We start from the raw sequence: 19932 nt of genomic DNA, 5'->3' as shown, positions 1-19932 counted from the left end.
TTTTCTTTTCTCTTGAGGATGGGTTCTGTTTTTCTGTTTTTCTTTTTTGTTTGTTTGTTTATTTGCTTGTTTTCATTTGTACTTTTGGATTATATCCTGGGCATTATAAATGTTAAGCTGTGAAGATTCAGCATTCTGTTAATTTTCATGATGAATGTTTTTTGTTTTAGCAGGCAATTATCTTGTTTGGGTGGCAGCACCAATCTCAGTTCAGATCTTTTCTCTTCAGCAGAAATTACGTATGTGTAATTCAAGAGACTAGCTTGACAGAATTTGGGATCTTCTCTCTGGCTATGTTTCTTCCAGGATTCTCTTCCTCTCAGAAATCACAGTTTCCTTAGATCTTGTTTTCTAATTCTCTAAGCCATAAAGGATGCATCTATCCCACCATTCTGTGACCCACACTTAACTATGTTTTGTCCTTGTCTAAAAACAACAGAAACAAGCACTCACTCCATGCTATTATCCTTCTCTGAATGTGGACTTCCCACCATATTCTACCTACTTCTTACTCTCTAGTATATTCAAGTAGCTGGGGTTATTTTGTATTATGTTTGAATTTTATAGCTGTTTCCTGCAGGAGTATAGGTTCGGTAGAGATATTACTTAATCATTATTAAGAATGGAAGGCCTCTTTTATCCCACAAAAAATGATTTGCAGTTTCTGTCACATAGGTTATTCACTTTTATCTTTAAATTTTTCAAAGACATTTTGTATTTTTTACATCCTGTCAAGAATGATAATATGCATGTCCATGTGCAACTTTCTCTCTCTCTCAACATAATTTCTAATTAGTCACTGCAGTATACAGATGTGCTACTGAATTTTTTAAAATTATCTTACATGCTGCCACTTTCCTAAAAAAAAAAATTGTTTTAATTCTTTAAGTTCATTGCCTTTTTATATCTAGAGGGGAATTTGTAGCTCCTATAAATAATGATTAAATCTTTTATTATTTTTGTTTTTCCCATTTTATTAAAATATCCTGTCTTTTTACCTTTATTTTTTCACTGAAAATCCCATTGCTTTGTTCCTAGCCCCATATACCTCTTCTGGGACTATGCTACGGCCTCCCTAAATTTGAGATGAATGATTTGAAAGAGGTCATCTAGAGTGGAGCTGAATTGAGAGTCATTGTTTTCTTCTCCAAATTGATTAGATTCATCAGTCAGAATGACCCAAAAGAATCGGCCCAAACACAAAGCCTTGGGAAGAATTTTTAGATTAAAAAAAAAAACAACCCCACAGTAGTCAGAAAGGCTTTGTTAGAAACACCTACTGAAAATAGAAGAGGTGGAATTAATTTTGAGTGTAAAACTTTGGTTTTGTTAAGGACAAATTGAGCAATGTTTTATTTAAAAATTCTTCAGTAAAAGTACAGTGAAAATAATCTGTCTTTTCTTGGCTGAATTCACCTGCAAAGTGAAACAGAGAATTAAAGGAATTACAAAAATAATTCATGTCAAAATGTGCCCTCGGAATATCCAGATACTTGAATACAAAATGAGGATTTTATTCACTTGGATGACCTGTGATATTGCTTAATCTCCCATTTCAACTTTATGAATAAAACAGCAGTTTAGTGGAGGACAATTGAGTCCCCCCTTATTTGAAAATATATATATATATCTTTTAAAAAGAAGGCAATAGCAAAACAGGAAAGGTATCTGAAGAGGCAATTCACAGAAGAAATAGGACTAGCCAATATTCATTTGGAAAAAAGATATACCTCACAAATAGTCCAGGAAATACAAATTACAGCAAAATTGATATGACTTTTTTTTTGCCTATAAAAATAACAATATTTTTAAAATTTAGTAATATCCAATATTGATTGACCTGTGGTGAAATAAATGTTCTTATATATTATTAGAGAGACTGCAAATTAGTTTACACTATTTGGAAGGTGGGGTAGGCAGCACAAATGCCCTCATTTCTTTTTCCCTCCCTATAGCAACCCCTTTGCATCATAACTTCATGGCACTCTTCCACTCTGACAGGGCTTTGCCATGTGACTTACTACAGCCAATGGAATGGTAGCAAAGTGCAAGCAGGAACTTAAAAAGTGTTCGTGTGATTGGACTTGCCCTCTCTCTTCACATCTCTGTCAGTACTGGGAGACATGCCCAGGCGGACAACATACATATACTGCAGAGCAGTGACCCCAGGCATCCCAGCCAACGCCGTTCTAGGTCACCTGACACCCAGTCAACCTCCTGACGCATAGGCAAAGCCTAGCCAAGATCAGCAGGGGTACCTGGTGATTCACAGAGACATAAGCACAGTATATTTCCTCGGCCCTACCTCAGCATCATAAATGTCATCTCCTCATAGACATAGAGACTTTCTCAGCTGCTTTACCTTAAGAGCTTCCCCACCTTGACTCTTCATCTGTTTACACTGCTCTGTTTATCACCATCATACTCATCACGACCTACTTGCTTCTGAACTGTAGGTGCTGTTTCCTCCATGAGGGCAGAGATTTTGTCCTGTTCACTCCTACATCCCCAGAACCTAGAATTGTGCCTAGTACACACCCTCTATAAATACTTTTGGAATGTTGTATAAATGAACAAAATGCTGCTTATCACAAGCATCTCAAAATGACTCTGGTAATTTATTATTTGTAAATTAAACAATCCAAATAATAATGCCAATTGTATGGTTAGTGGCAAAATTAAAACCCTGTAGTATCGGGGGGGGGGGGGGTTAAAAAGCTTAATTTAAATTATTACCTTAAAACATATGGTTCATGGAAAGGTTCCAGGAAGATGGCCGAATAGGGTAGCTCGAGTTCAGCCCTGCTCCACTGAAAAATCAGAGAAGGGATGGGAGGGTGACTGAGATGGCGATTCAGGAGTGCAACTGACCTGGGAGAGCCTTCTGCATCATATAGTGTAACTCTGGTTGTAGAGGCTGAGGAACTAAAAAGCAGAAAGCAGGAGCCTGGCACAGAGGCACGGAGCCTGTGGGAGTACATAGGCAGGGAAAAGGGGACTATGAAGTAAGCCAGGCTGCATTCCTTGAACGTACTACCCTCATCAGTGCAGCACCATGACCTGCAAATCACCCAACACCCATGCACCTGAACCCCACCACCTGCCCCCACTCCCTACATAACACCAAACCCCAGCGAGCATAACTGCCCCACACCCTCACCCTAAATGTAGCCCAACCCATCTATCTCTCTTGCACCTCTCCCAAGCACTACCTCCCCCTCCCTGTACCCTGTAGGCTGTTGTCAGTGCATAAAGGCTGTGGGCACTAACCTCCATACCCAGGCTACACTGGCCCCCATAGTGTCACACAGCCTTACTCCACCACCCTTTAAGCTCTGCACACTGGTTTACAGCACTCTTAGACCCATGCATACACACACATCTAATCACATCCTTCAGTTCTGAGAACATCAGTTTACAGCACTCCTAGACCCTCACATACACACAGACCTTCAGCTCTGGGAACATCAGTTTACAGCTGTCCTAGATCTGCACATATGCATGGCCCTCAATCACGCTTCCCAATTCTGAGAAAACATTGACTTGTGCAGCTGGGTCACATCTGCCCCCAACCCTCAAAGGCATAACACTGACCTGCTGCCACAACTCTATACATGTGCACAAAGGGCTCCATGCCTTAGACCAATGGACACCAGGGTTACAACCCCCAGACCTGTGCCCCACACAGCTACATCCTCCCTGGCCACTGGGTGCCCACATTCACAAGCATCAGCCTAACATCCCCAATGTGCACCTATACCTGTCCTTCAAATAATCATCGCATTGTTGTGCCCCACCCCATACCCTGTACCCTGCTGCACATCCATTCCACAAACACAAGGGCTGAGACTACTGAAAGAAATAAACTCCCAAAGTAAATTAATCAAGATATTTACATATAGTGAAAACAACAGAAAAACACTAAGCATATCATAATGCAGACAGATATAGCCATGCCTAATGACCAAATTAAAACACCAGAGGAACGCAGACATTGGAAAAACTAATCAAAATGTTTATACAATGCTATTTAATAAAATCAATGGGATTGTAAATGACATAAAGGAGATCAGGAAGATAGAGAGCATAAAGAAGAATTTGAAAGAATAAATGGAAAAATAGCAGATATCACGGAGATTAAAGACTGTTGACCAAATGAAAAACACACTAGAGGCAAACAACAGCAGATGTGAAGAGACAGAAGAAAGAATAAGTGATAGAAAGGATAAGATAACTGACTTCAAACACTCAAAACAGCAAACGGCAAAAAAGGTGGAAAAACTTGAATTGGATCTCTGGGAAATGATAGACAAAACAAAGCATGCAAATATCAGAATCATTGGTGTTACAGAAGGAGAAGAAAGGAGTAAAGGGCTAGGAAGAGTAATTGAGGATATAATGGGGGAAAACTTCCCAACATTTATAAAGGACATAAATATACAAGCCAAAGAAGCCCAAAGAACTCCAAAAAGAATAAATCCAAATAGTCTTTCCCCAAGACACATACTAATCAGTCTGTCAAATGTTGAAGAAAAGCAGAAAATCCTGAAAGTGGCAAGAGAAAACCATCTACTACATACAAAGGAAACCACATAAGACTGAATTCAGTCTACTCAATTAGCATCATGGAGGTGAGAAGGCAGTGGTATGATATATTTAAGACCCTGAAAGAGAAAGACTTTCAGCCAAGAATTCTGTACCCAGCCAAATCGTCCTTCAAAACTGATGGAAAGATTAAAGTTTTCACAGACAAACAAGTCCTGAAAGAATTTGTCAACAAGAGACCACCCTTACTAAAGAAATACTAAAGGGAGTTCTGCCAGCTGAAAAAGAAAGACAGGAGAGGGAAGTCTGGAAGACAGCACAGAACTAAAGAGTATCAGTTAGGGTAACTTAAAGGATAAAAAGAGAAAGAGGGAAAAGATATATATTTCCGACAAAAATGATAAGATGGAGGATTCAAGAAATGCCTTTTCAGTAATAACTTTGAATGTTAACAGACTAAATTTACCAATTAAAAGATACAGATTGGCAGAAGGGATTAAGAAATATAATCCAGCTATATGCTGCTTGCAAGAGACTCATCTTAGACACAAGGATATAAATAGATTGAAAGTGAAAGGATGGAAAGAGATGCTCCATGCAAGTTTTAACCAAAAGAAAGAGGAGTAACTATACTAATATAGGACAAAATAGACTTTAAATGCAAAGGCAACATAAGAGACAAAGAAGGACACTACATAGTAATAAAAGGAACAATTCACCAAGAAGAAATAGCAATCATAAATGTTTGTGCTCCCAATCAAGAAGCTCCAAAGTACATGAGACAGACATAGACAAAACTGATGGAGGCAATAGAAGTTTAAGCATAATAGAAGGAGACTTCAATACACCACTCTCCTCTATAGATAGAACAGCCAGACAGAAAATCAACAAGAAAATAGAGAAGTTAAACAACTTGATAAATGAATTAAACTTAACAGACGTATATAGGTCATTATGCCTCAAAACACCAGGATATACATTCTTCTCTAGTGTTCATGGGACATTCTCCAGGATAAATCATATATACTGGGGCACAAAACAGGTCTTATAAAATTTTAAAACATTGAAATTATTCGAAGCACTTTCTCTGATCACAATGGAATGAAGTTGGATATCAATAACCACCAAAGAACGAAACTTTCACAAATATATGGAGATTAAATAACACATAAACAACCAGTGGGTCAAAGAAGAAATTGCTAGAGAAGTCAGTAGCTATCTGGAGATGAATGAAAATGAGTATACAACATATCAGAACTTACAGAATGCAGCAAAGGCTGTGCTGAGAGGGAAATTTATTGCCCTAAATCCCTATATTAATAAACAAGAAAGAGCAAAAATCAAGGACTTAACAGCAAACCTAGAGGAACTTGAGAAAGTACAGCAAACTAACCCCAAAGCAAATAGAATAAGAGAGATAACAAAGATGAAGGCAGAGTTAAATGAATGGGGAAACAAAAGAACAATAGAATCAATAAAACCAAAAGTTGGTGCTTTGAGAAAATCAATAAAACTGATGGGCCACTAGCAAGAATGACAAAGGAAAAAAGAAAGAGGATGCAAATAAACAAAATCAGAAAAGAGAATGGGTGCATTACCCCAGACCCTGAAGAAATAAAAGAAGTCATAAGAAGATACAATGAGCAAATATATGCCAACAAATTAGACAACTTAGATGAAATGCATAAATTCCTGGACACAAACAAACAAGCTACACTGACTAAGGAAGAATAGAAGATCTTTACAAACCAATCACAAGTAAAGAAATTCAGTCAGTCATCAAATATCTTCCTAAAATGAAAACACAGGGCCAAATGGCTTCAAAGGAGAATTTTATCAAACATTCCAAAAAGAACTAACCTCTCAAACTTTTCCCAAAAAATGAGGAAAAAGGAACTCTACCTAATTCATTTTATGAACCTAATATCATTTTCATACCAAACCAGGTAAAGATGTTATAAGAAAGGAAAACTACAATCTTCCTAATGAACATAGATGCAAAAATTCTCAACAAAATACTAGCAAATCGAATCAACAGCACATTAAAAGAATTATGCACCACGACCAAGTGGGGTTTATACCACAAATGCAAAGATGGTTCAATGCAAGAAAATCAATGTAATACAGCACATTAACAAATTGAAAGGGAAAAAAAAATCACATGATCATCTCGACTGATGCTGAAAAAACATTCGACAAAATTCAATATCCTTTTCTGATTAAAAAAAGAAACTTCAAAAGATAGGAATCAAAGGTAACTTCCTCATTATGATAAAGGGCACATATCCAAAACCCATAGCCAACATTGTACTCAAATGATAGAGACTGAAAGCTTTTCCCCTAAGAATGATACAAAGATGCAAAACATGGTCACCCCTTTTATTCAACATTGTACTAGAAGTTCAAGCTAGAGCAATTAGGCAGGAAAAAGAATTAAAAGCATGCAGGTTGGAAAAGAAGAAGTAAAACTTTCATTATTTGCAGATGACATGATACTATGTTTGGAAAATCCTGAGAAATCTACAGCAGAGTTACTTGAGCTAATGAACAATTTCATCATGGTGGTGGGATATAAAATTAATGTGCAAACATCAGTAATGTTTCTATACACAAGCAATGACCTAATTGAGGGGAGAGTTAAGGAAAAAGATCCATTCAAAATAGCAACTAAAAGAATCAAGTACTTAGGAATGAACTTAACTAGTGACATAAAGGACTTGTACACAGATAACATGCTAAAAGAAATCAAAGAAGATCTAAATAGGTGGAAAGACATTTCCTCCTCATGGATAGGAAGGTTAAATGTAGTTAAATTTAAAAAATTGTAGAAACGTCAATTCTACCCAAATTGATCTACAGATTTGACACAGCACCAGTCAAAATTCCAACAACCTACTTTGAAGAATTGGAAAACCTAGTTACCAAATTCATCTGGAAGGGAAAGAGACCCCGAATAGCTAAAAGCATCCTAAAATAGAAGAATGAAGTAGGAGGACTAATACTTCCTGACTTTAAAACTTATTATAAAGCCACAGTGTTCAAAACAGCATGGTACTGTGGGTGCATGAGTAGTTCAGTGGTTACAATGCCTGCCTTCCATGCGGGAGACCCTGGTTCGATTCTTGGACAACGCACCCCCCACCCCCCCAAAAAAAACCAGCATGGCAACAGCACAAAGATAGAAATATTGACCAATGTAATAAAATCATGAGTGCAAAATTAGACCCCCAAATCTATGGTCAACTGATTTTTGGCAAGGCCTCCAAATCCACTGAACTAGGACAAAATAGTCTTTTTAATAAATGGGCATGGATGAACTGGATATCAATAGCCAAAAGAATGAAGGGGGTCACTTACCTTATTAACTCAAATTGGATCAAACACCTAAATATAAGAGTTAGCACCATAAAGCTCCTAGAAGAAAATGTAGGGAAACATCTTCAAGACCTAGTAATAGGAGGTAGCTTCCTAAACTTGACATCCAAAGCACAAGCACAAAAGAAAAAATAGATAAATGGGAACTCCTCAAAAGCAAATGCTTCTGCACCTCAAAAGACTTTGTCAAAAAGGTGAAGAGGCAGCCAACTCAATGGGAAAAAATATTTGGAAATCATGTATTGGACAAAGGTTTGATATCCCATATACACAAAGAAATCATACAACTCAACAACAAAAGAACAAACAACCCAATTGTAAAATGGGCTAAAGATATAAATAGGCATTTATCTAAAGAGCAAATATAAGGGCTCAAAAACACATGAAGAGATGCTCATTTTCATTAGCTATAAGGGAAATGCAGATCAAGACTACAATGAGATACCACCTCACACCTATAAGAATGGTTGCTATTAAACAAACAGGAAACTACAAATGTTGGAGAGGATGTAGAAGAATTGGGACACTTACTCATGCTGGTGGGAATGTATAGTGGTATAGCCACTATGGAAGACAGTTTGGCGGTTTCTTAGGAAACTAAATATAAAGTTTCCCTATCACCTGGCAATAGCACTACTTGGTATATACCCAGAAGAGCTGAAAGCAGTGACACAAACAGACATTTGCACACTGATGTTCATAGCAGCTGTTCTAGTTTGCTAGCTGCCAGAATGCAATATACCAGAAATGAATAGCTTTTAAACAGTGGAGTTTAGTAAGTTACTAGTTTACAGTTCTAAGGCTGAGAAAATGTCCCAATTAAACAAGTCTATACAAATGTCCAATTACAGGCATCCAGGGAAAGATACCTTGATTCAAGAAGGCTGATGAAGTTCCAGGTTTCTCTCTCAAGTGAGAAGGCACATGGTGAACACAGTCAGGGCTTCTCTCTCAGCTGAAAGGGCACATGGGAACACGGCATCATCTGCTAGCTTTCTCTCCTGGCTTCCTGTTTCATGAAGCTCCCGGGGAGGCATTTTCCTTCTTCATCTCCAACGGTTGCTGGCTGGTGGACTGTGCTTCATGGTGCTACAGCATTCTCTGCTCTCTCTCTGAAAATCTCTTTCATTCTCCAAAGTGTTTCCTCTTTTATAGGACTCCAGAAACTAACCAAGACCCACCCAAATGGGTGGAGACATACCTCCACTTAATCCAGTTTAACAACCACTCTTGATCAAATCACATATCCAGGGAGATGATCTAATTACAGTTTCAAACATACAGTACTGAATAGGGATTAGAAGAAACAGCTGCTTTTACAAAATGAGATTAGGATTAAAACATGGTTTTTCTAGGGTACATACAACATTTCAAATGAGCACAGCAGCATTATTCACGGTTGTCAAAAATGGAAACAATCCAAATGCCCATCAACACACAAGTGGATTAACAAAATGTGGCATATACATACGATGGAATATTATGCAGCAGTAAGACAAATGATGTCCTGAAGCACATGACAAGATGGATGAGCCTTGAGGACATAATGCTGAGTAAAATATGCCAGACACAAAGGGATAAATGCTGTATGACTCCACTTTTATGACCAGGGCAAAGGTGTGCAGTCTGGGAAGCGAACCCAGGTCTCGCATATGAAAGGCGAGCATTCTACCACTGAACCACTCACACACCCAGTAATTTTACTTAAGAAATGAGATGCAAAATACAGATGATACTCACAGACATAATATTGAGCAAAAGAAACTGACACAAAAGAGTACATATTGTTTCTCCATTCAAATGAAGTTCCAGAAGAGAAAAATTGTGATAGAAGTTGGAACAATGGTTAATTTGCAGGGGAGGGTATGTACTCTGGAAGGGAACAGAAGGAAGACTACTGAGTTTGGGAAATATTCTGTCTTTTGATAATGATAAGTATAAAAACCACATACCCAAGGATATTCCAGGACCTTGTCGACTGCCCTTGATTAAAAATTAATTACACGGCGGCCCACAGAACTCAGCAGGCAGAGTTCTCGCCTGCCATGCCGGAGACCAGGGTTCGATTCCTGGTGCCTGCCCGTGCAAAAAAAAAAAAAATTAATTACAACCCCAACCATATAAATATGTAAAGTTTGAGTTATAAAAGAAAAGTTATCACCCACAACTGGGTGGGTCACATCTTCATGGAAACAAAAAAGATCTCACCCAGCAATATTGAATGAGAATTAAAAGACATGACTTTTCTGGGATACGTAATAGCTTCAAACTGGCACACCTGAATAAGCCTAGGACACCAGTTTGTTACGTGTAATATTGAGCCACCCAATATTATTCCCCAAATATTTTCAGAACCCAATAGTGCACATCAGCTGTACTGGCTTGGGGAGACCCAGGACTGGGGCTCCCCCTCCATATTAAGAGGAAGGTGGTGCCTGTAACCACCTGGGCAGAAATTAAATGTCCACAGACTTCCTCAGGGAGGAAAAGAATGTATAGATGGTATCATAAACCACTTATCTTGTAAAGCATTGAAATTCTTCTCCCCTAATATTTTCATAACAAATCTCAAAACCCCTGTGTCATGAGGCCCTAACGAAACTGTTCTCACACCCTGTGGAACGTCCTTGTCCTAAACCCTTACAAGCTGCCCCTTGCGCCTCGGCCTTTGCAGAGCGCTATTTCCATTCTCCAGATCACTGCCTCTGGAGAGACACCAAACTCTCTCCTGTTTGTAACTATTAATAAAATTCATGTCTGACTGTGTGCCTACAATGTTCTTTGGTCTGGCAGCTGCTGCCACCCAAGCCCTCCAAGAGCTGCGTTAGAACATGGCTATTCTCCATCAAGAGCCACTTGCAATCCTCTGCACTGCCCACTGAATGCTCTGACCACTTTCCAGTGTGAACTACACCAGCCAGCATCTTTGACTTCTGTTTCTGGTTTGGGCTCTGCCAGTCGGGAGTGCGGGCAGGAGATCAACTGTGTCAGGAAAGTGAGAGAAGGGCATTCATTCTTTCGGCAGTGCTGTGTCCCTCTATTGAAGAGACTGCCCTTGCAGGAGGAGCCCTCTCTGAAAGCTACAGCTCCTTCTTTTCAGCTCTCTGGCTCCTTCCTCCTCCCTCTGCAGGTGCAAGATGACTCTGGATCCCTTAACATTGCCCCCAGGGGTTCACCATTCCTGTGTGATTCTCTTCGCCCTGCCCCCACTTCGCTAAATCATCCCTTCAGTAAACTCTCCCCTGTTACCTCCTGTGTTTCTTACCAGCATCCTGAAAACCAAACCACTTGTAAATGGAAGGTGGATTAAATTGCATTAGGCATATCCATGGTAGGTCCATTGAAGACACTGCAATCTGCCTGCAGTTGTTTATTGGAGAGTACCTTCAGGAATAACACCCATAAGGGAATGAGGGAAGCAGGGTTAGGGCAGAGGAGAAGTTGAACTTGATACAGGTGCAAAAGCCGCCTCCCCTGCTCTTAAGAGTAACTCTGCAGCTGGGTTAAGTTTTCAGAGTTGTTCAGACTTGCATCTAAGGGGCTGGGTCCTAATAGCCCTGCCCCTTGGGCAGGCTAGCTGTCCAGCTCTCTTGGGCTCAGCCGGGAACCATCAGCATCCAACACTCCAGCAGCTGGGGAAATAAGGGGGGCTGAGCAGTGTACAGTGTACATGCTCGCATCACGTGACAGCTTAATTTTCAAAGACTGGTTTCTGTGTTTGGGATCAATAACCTAAAGTCCATTTACAATATTATTTCTATGAGCAAATGCCTATTCCCACCAACTTATTAGGGAACTTTGGGATACAACTCATTTGCAAGTTAGTAACTGATTGCATTGCTACTTTGACAGATATAGAAGATAATTTTCTAAATATTATTCCCACCCACAAGTTTTGCCTATGTTAAGAAAAACTCCCACTGCGCCTGTTTTCTTCTCAGTTCTGACAATAGAGGCTGACTCAAATATAACTAATGTTACTGGAGTATAACTGATGACACACCAACCCTGAAGAGATGGTCAGAATACTGCCAGATAAAAGCCTCAAAATTGTTTGAAAACTGCTATTTTCTTTTGAGAAGAAGGATCATCATCATGTGGGCTAAAACCTACCACTCTGGTCTCCAAGCCCTCTAGCATTTGGGGGTTTTTATTGTGCAATTATTTCACAGTTACTGAAAGCCAACAGCAGGCTAAACTGTGCACAGGTCTAGGATTAGAACAATTCTGCCCAGCAAATTTTATAATCCAATATAAATTATTTACTTATTACTCATTCTCTCTTGCCCCAAGACAAACGTCTGTTCTTTCTTTAAAAAAGGTGATTAATTTTTTCCCATGTGAATTTAATGTCTGGTATTTCATAATTGACTTGATATATCAGATTCTTAGAGGCTCTCGCTTTCTCTATCATTTCTAGGTGGTGGCTTCTCAGGGAGAAAACAGGAATATTTAACCATCTGTTGGTGTCAGATGTCTGCAGCCCAGCAGCAGCATGGAAGTTGGCTTATTAGCTGTGCCCAGAGCTGCAGAAGACAGATCAAGGAATGGGGGAAATCTATCCCCTTAACCAGAATTAGGATGTCACTGGAAGAGTTAAGTGAGGACTTCAGAGAGGGTTTCTGTCACTTGGCCTAAATCTAAGCTTGTGCATCCTTCAAAAAGGATATACCTGTGCTTTCCTTCCTTTCCTTGAATTTTCTTTATAGGATTTTCCCTTTGTTGTGACTCTGTTCAATTGTATAACTGAAAAACAATTGAAACAGAAAAGGTTTTATTGAAATAACTTCCTGTGTCATTTTATTTCAACTCAGCTCACAGCAGGAACACTCAACAGAGGGTTGTAGGTTGGTTGGTTGCTTGGTTTTTACTCTGGTTGTTTGATAATGGTGTGATAACCTTGTTTATTTGAATTAACCAATCAGACTTCTGTGATGGTTTAACTTTCTTTGTTTTAGGGCATCTTGCCTCATCCAGAAAGTTGTCCTCCATGCCACACCTCTGAGCACAGACATTAGGATACCTTAGCTTGTTTACCAGCCTCCAAAAAGAAAGGTCGGTAACTGCTTCCAGGGTGTGTCACAATCAGTTTATTTAGACTCAATGTTACCGAGCATGTGCTTCCAACCTGACACTGGGGATTCAGAATGAATGATGTCGCTGCTCTCCAGGAGCTCACAGTTCTCTGTGGAATCCTGGTAAACTAATTCAGTTGTGATTGTGCAATTACAAAATGCAGACAGCATAAGGTGCACAAGTAGGCCAGGCAAGCAGCATGTTGCACACCTGTGTGTGATGGGGGAGGGATGTAGGATGTCACGGTGGCAGTGAAAATGAAGATGGTTTCAGCGGGACAAGGCAGAAAGGGAATTCCAGACTAAGGCAAGTAAATGTGTGTCTAAACACACTCTGGAAGAAAGGAGTTTGGAAGGCAATTTTTATTTGTGAGTTGTCTTCCTTAACTACCCCCAACACCTCCTGAATCTACTTTTGATCTAGAAGTGTTATGGAAATATTTTTATGATTACTGATCCTTGGGTAAGAAGATCACAGAGGAAGAAGTTATTCATAGTAGTTGCTATGCATAGTGGCAAAGAGAACTAGCTTAGAATTATAAGTTAAAAGAGAACCAAAATGATATCTTATTGTTTTGTCCAGGTTAGTGTGATGCCGTGATATATCCCAAAGGCATTTGGGCAGTGAATAAAGAAGTATTTGCAAAGTCCCCTTGGGGAACTGGTAAGAAAGGAGGAAATATTCAACCTCCCCATTTGGAGAATTCCTGATATTTTCGCAGGCAGGGGGACAACCGAATCAATAGGCTGAGCCCTCAATCTTGGGATTTATTCCTATGAAATGTATTCCTGCAAAAGATAGGCTAAGCCTACTTATAATTATGCCTAAGAGTTACCCCCAGAGAACCTCTTTTGTTGCTCAGAAGTGGCTTCTCTCTCTAGGCCAACTTGGCAGATGAACTCTCTGCCCTCCCCACTATGTGGGACACAGCTCACAGGGTATAAATCTCCCTGGCAACATGGGACAGAACTCCTGGGATGAGCTGGGACCCAGCATCATAAGATTGAGAAAGCCTTCTTGACCAAAATGGGGAAGAGAGAAATGAGACAAAATAAAGTTTCAGTGGCTGAGAGACTTCAGAGTGGAGAGGTTATCCTGGAGGCTATTCTTATGTGTTATATAGATTTCCCTTTTTAGTTTATGGTGTATTGGAGTGGCTGGAGGGAAGTACCTGAAACTGTTGAATGTGTTCCAGTAGCCTTGATTGTTGAAGATGATTATATAACTATACAGCTTTTACAATTTGTGTGATTGTGTCTGATGCTCCTTTTATCCAGGGTATGGACAGATGAGTTAAAAAATATGGAAAATACATAAATATTAGGCAGAAGAAGGGGTAAAATCAATTGGATTAGTGGAAATACTAGTGGTCAATGAGAAGGAGGTATAAGGGGTTTGAGATGTATGAAGTTTTTTTCTTTTAATTTCTTTTTCTGGTGTGATGCAAATGTTCTAAAAATGATCATGGTGATGAATTCACAACTATGTGATGATATCATGAGCCACTGACTGTACACCATGTATGGACTGTGTGTGTGTGGAGATTTATCAATAAAGATATTTTAAAAAGAAAGAGAGAGAGAGGAGCCAAAGGAAAATTATCTGTACCGTTAAATAAGATCTAACAGTGCAGCAACCCAGAGATTAAGGAAGATGGGTATGGTAATTCCACAGTCAATTAGGGAGGTTAAGATCCCAATGAGCAAATGGGCTGGCAGCTCAGGCCAAGTGCCCAAATTTCTAACCACACCCAATTGGTTGGTTAAAAGCTTCTGGAAAACCACCTCAAGGTGGGGCAGCTCCAAAAAACTTTTACCGGGAAACTCTGCCAGAAATGGCACAATCTGAACCACCTCCTTTACTACCTCGCAGGACTCCCTTTCTCTCCAAAACCAGAAAGTCCATCACCAAATGGCCATTTGTCTTGTAGAGAAGTCCTAATATCTGGCACAACTGAACAAGCAGGTGGTTAAAGTTGAGGCTCATAAAGCACATCACATAAAATTTACAATTTCTGTTTTTTTTTAATGGAATAATAATTTACAGCACTGGCAAAGCTATCTGAAGGCAGAAGGCAGAGTCCTCAGTCACTCACCATTGTCTAGTTCAGGAATTGTCAGTTAGTTTTTTTTTTTTCTGTAAAAGACCAGATAGTAAATATATTTGGCTTTGCTGGCCTTATGGTTTCTGTTGCATTTGCTCAACAATGCCCTTGCAGTGCAAAAGCAGCCACAGATGAAACATAAAGCAACAGCATGGCTATGTTCCGAAAAAACTTTGTTTACAAGGATAGGAGGCAGTTGTGCCTGCGGAGTGGCGCTCAGGGGTTCACCCACCCTGCTCTGCCTTGGCTCCCAGTTCCTGCTGAGGCCCCATTGCAGCCCACCTGGCCGGGGAGTTAGGGGAGGGGAGGGAGAGGAGTGGGTGGAGAAGGGGAGGACAGGGAGGGGGAGGAGGGGGGGGAGGGGGAGGAAGAAGGCAGCAGGAGGAATTGCCCAGAGGAGGGAGGAGCAGAGGCAGGACGAAAAAGCAGAGTGGCCTCCGCCCTGTGAAAACTGCTCCAAAGGTTAAATGGAGCTGGAAGAATACATAGATGCAGCATTACAGCCTCTCCAGATATTTGGGGATAACACTCCACAGAGAAATTGATTCCTCTGGTTTAGGTAACTAGTCATAATGAAGAAAATGAAACCTTCCGTAAATCTTTTAACTGGAATAAAAGTACAGGTGAAAGTGATTTCATGATAGGTCAACAATTATCACTAGCCAGTGTTTTGGGACAAGCTGATCCTTATTGGGTAGCTGCTACGGTGAAGACATGGCCAGCTGGGATATCAACAGTGAAGATGAAAGAGGTGGACGAAAACAGATCAGAAACTGAAAAGTCCGTGGGGACTTACGAAGTGGGAAGGTAGGGGCAGCTCATCCTCCGGGGGCTCTGCCAACCAGGACCCCTTCTCTTCCTCCTGGACACTAATCTCTCTAAAGGCCCTTCGGTCAACTTCCCTCAGACCTTACAACAGTCCTACCTGTGGCCTCTCCGATCGCCAATCTCGGGGAAGACATGCATCAAAATGAAGTGAGGGTCAAAGCCTTGGTTCCTTCTTCCAAGCCACGTCCAGCACTGAGTGGTGATGGAGAGATTTCCACGCTCCTCAGTCTGAAGCCCTGTGCCAGGAACCGAGTAAGTCCTTAAAGAGTTTGGAGTCTCAGATTGGAGGTTTGCATCTTCACTTTGACTGACACGTGCCTGAAGTTATTGGACTTTGGTCTCAGGACTACACTCAGGAAGCTGTGCCTTTAGATGAGGAATGTCTCCTTTCGAGGATCATGTAGTTATTGTCTGAACAGTTTTACCTCTGAACCGAGAAATCAGGTCTTAAGAGATTATTTTGATTACTGAACCATTATATAGATGTTTCTTTTTGGTTTCTGGTACACTAGAGCAGACAGAGGGAAATTCCCAAAATCTCTGAATTGTCATCCAGCTGCCTTGATCTCTGATAATGATTTATAGCCTTTCTCTTCTGCCCCTGTGATTGTGAAAACCTTGTGACTAACCTTCATTTGTACCTAGTTATCTAGGTTTTCAACTTTAGAGTCTCGAAATCGCTAAAGACAGTCCCTAATGTTATTAATGAAGATCTTGAGTCCGTTCAGAACTAACCCACCTCAAGTCCAAAGTTATCTTGATGATCAAGACTGGATCTAACTAAAGTGGGCCCACCTGACCTGTGCAGTCACTTAGACTTTAACCTACAGTCACCTATACCTCATTCCACCATTTTCTTATTACATTTTGTGACTAAGCATGTAATCAATCTGTGCATGCTGAATAATCAGACCACCTCTAATTACATCATCTGGGTCCTCTGTGCTCATTATCCTAAATGCTGCCCATCTTTTTCTCTAATAAAACTATCAGAATTACTGCAGTTTGGGGAGACAGATGTTGGTCCGCTAGGCCATCTGCTCTCCTACTACACACCTAGTAATAAACTCTTTCTCTCTTTGAAACTCCAGTGTCTCAGGAATTGGTCAATGAGTGCATCAGGCGAAAGAATCCTTGGCCTTTGTGCAGTAACACTCCTGTGTAAGTTTCTGCAGTTCCTTCTCAAGTGGGAGGGAACTCTTTCCCACAGATACCTCTGTGGACCAGCCAATGATGCTTTTGGATTGACACTGCAGGTGGCACGTTGCAGACCCTGAGAGTGACTCACAATGACATCCCTCTATTCTCACCAGTGCTACCTCCAGTGCAGAATAATCAAATCCAAAGAAACCTCAGTGAACTCAACGGCACAGATGTCCATGTGTCTGAAAGTGTGTGGAGTCATCTGAATTTTTATCTTAACTTTGCTCTTAGGGTTGCAAGAGTTTAGGATTCTGTGCAAAGTACTGGTCCTATGTGTGACAAGCCTTACAGAGGAGTTAAAAAATCTTGCAAAACCAGAGTGGTCCTGGGGACCAATCACATGCTGGGAGGCAGCAGGGAAGCTAGCAAATGCGCCAGATGGTTCTTTTCCTGTTTGGCATAAATCTAATGACCATTTTCTTTTACATTTGAGCCTTCACTTGCCTGGCAAAACACCTTTACGCTGGAAGATGACACTCAAATTGTAGGAGTAGCTTTCATGAACAGCCAGATGTGGAAGGACATTCTTCTACAGTTGATCTAATGGAACATTCAATCAGGGACTCTGAAAAGGGGGATATTTGTTGTGAAAGGTCTCTGTTACCTGGACCTGCCACTTACCTGACTGACCAGTCTAGTTTCACGGTTCATGCAGGTATGTTTTTTGCAGAACCTGTATTGTTTTGTTATACATCAATATACCAGCATCAATTTAATTCAAAAACTGTCTCTGCCAGGGGTACACAGATGGTTTGGTGGTAGAATACTCACCTTTATGCGGGATACCTGCATTCTATTCCTGGACCATGCACCCCCCCAAAAAAAACAAAAACAAAAACCTGCCTCTGCCAAACAAAATGAAGGCTTGTGTACAGGAGAAGCACTACTCAAAGGTTATGAGAATCCTGTGTTCTGTACTTTGGGAACAATAGAAAAAAGATTGAAATACAAGTTACAAACTTTCATTACTATCAAAATCTTTTGTTGCTATAACTATTTCAATTTTATATGTAAAAAAGTAATCAATTTGTTTGGGCATGGGGAAGTGTCAGCAAGGTGTCTTGGAATTATTTTGGTTCTTTAAAAAGGATATTTTGAGGTTTCAGAAGTGTGAATTATCTTTCATCAATGTGCAAAATAATAATTATGTGAATTATCAGATTTTCTCTTAATCCTCCCCAAGTCTTTTGCTGCTATCCACTGAGATTTTTATGCATTAAAAGCACATTTCAAAAGACAAAACAAAACAAACAGCACATTTCATGTGTTTCCAACTCCAAGTAAAACTGAATGAAACTCGGTAGAATGAAAATATGTCTCTTTAAATGGCCCATTTTCAGATCTGTTTTGGTTTGCAAAAGCTGCCAGAATGCAATATACCCAAAGAGGAATGGCTCTTATAAAGGAAATTTAATAAGTTACAAATTTACAGTTTTAAGCCTATAAAAACGTCCAAACTAAAGCATCCAGTAAAAGATACCTTAATTCAAGGACAGTCCATATGTCAGGACCCCCTCCATCAGCTGGGTAGTTACATGGTTGGCTTCTTCTGGTCTCTTGTTCCTGGGCTCCATGCTTTTAGCCACTGTTCCTGTGGGGATTCCTCACTTTGCTTCTCCCAGGCAGGCTTTTATCTCTTGGCTTCCCTTGGCTTTCTCCAGGTTCTGGCTTGCTTAACATCTCAGGGTGATGTCTGCTGGGTTCCAAGCATCTCCAAACATCTGTGTCTCTGTTCTCCAAGTGTCAGCATCTATTGCAGCTCTGCTCTGAATTTTCTGTCAGCTGTCATTTCTAACTCTCTCCAAAATATTTTCCTTTTAAAAAACTCTAGTAAACTAAAGTATCAGTGGCAGAGAAAGTTCAAATAGAGTTGAGAGGCTACTCTGGAGGTTGCTCTTAACAAACTTCAGGTAGACCTTGCTACCTATCATAATCTGCCAACCCCCAACCAGGACTGTGCTGGTTTGAAAGGAAGTGTGCCCCCTAAGAAAAGTCATGTTTTAATATAAATCCCATTTCGTAAAGGTAGAATAATCTCTATTCAATATTGTATATTTGAAACTGTAATGAGATCATCTCCCTGGTTGATGTGATTTAGTTAAGAATGGTTGTAAACTGGATTAGGGGATGACATGTCTCCACCCATTTGAGTGGGTCTTGATTAGTTTCTGAAGTCCTATAAAAGAGGAAACATTTTGGAGAATGAGATATTCAGAGAGAGCAACACTACAAAGCAGAGAGTCCACCAGCCAGCAACCTTTAGAGATGAAGAAGGAAGACGCCTCCCGGGGAACTTCATGAAACAGGAAGCCAGGAGAGAAAGCTAGCAGATGATGCCGTGTTCGCCATGTGCCCTTCCAGCTGAGAGAGAAGCCCTGACTATGTTCGCCATGTGCCTTCTCACTTGAGAGAGAAACCCTGAGCTTCATCGGCCTTCTTGAACCAAGGTATCTTTCCCTAGATGCCTTTGATTGGACATTTCTAATTGGAACATTTTCTCGGCCTTAGAACTGTAAACTAGCAACTCATTAAATCACCCCTTTTAAAAGCCATTCCATTTCTGGTATATTGCATTCCGGCAGCTAGCAAACTAGAACAAGGACCATTTCAGCCAATCCTAAAGAATACCTAGGGCAATTTATAAGATTCCACAAGGGTTCCATGCACTAGAGTAGCTTGCCAGAAACCTACAACCTCCAGATGGGTCCCTGGTCCAGATAAGTCCTGAAACCTAACCCAGCCTCTCCAGAACATCAGATAGTTCCATTTCCCTACCCCATATTAGTGAGAGACCCCATCCA

The 19932-nt window shown here is 40.4% G+C and overlaps 2 pseudogenes; both read left to right on the top strand.

Moving 5' to 3' along the window:
• Nucleotides 1-13067: 13067 nt before the first annotated feature.
• Nucleotides 13068-16332, top strand: LOC143682541 (suppressor of cytokine signaling 6-like; annotated as a pseudogene).
• A 292-nt stretch (nucleotides 16333-16624) lies between these two features.
• LOC143682530 (suppressor of cytokine signaling 6-like) lies at nucleotides 16625-18063 on the top strand (annotated as a pseudogene).
• Nucleotides 18064-19932: the final 1869 nt, after the last annotated feature.

The sequence above is a fragment of the Tamandua tetradactyla genome, chromosome 1 (genome assembly GCF_023851605.1).
Source record: "Tamandua tetradactyla isolate mTamTet1 chromosome 1, mTamTet1.pri, whole genome shotgun sequence".
NCBI lineage: Eukaryota > Metazoa > Chordata > Mammalia > Pilosa > Myrmecophagidae > Tamandua > Tamandua tetradactyla.
The sequence above is the reverse complement of the archived record's forward strand: the minus strand, read 5'-3'. Positions and strand labels throughout refer to the sequence as shown.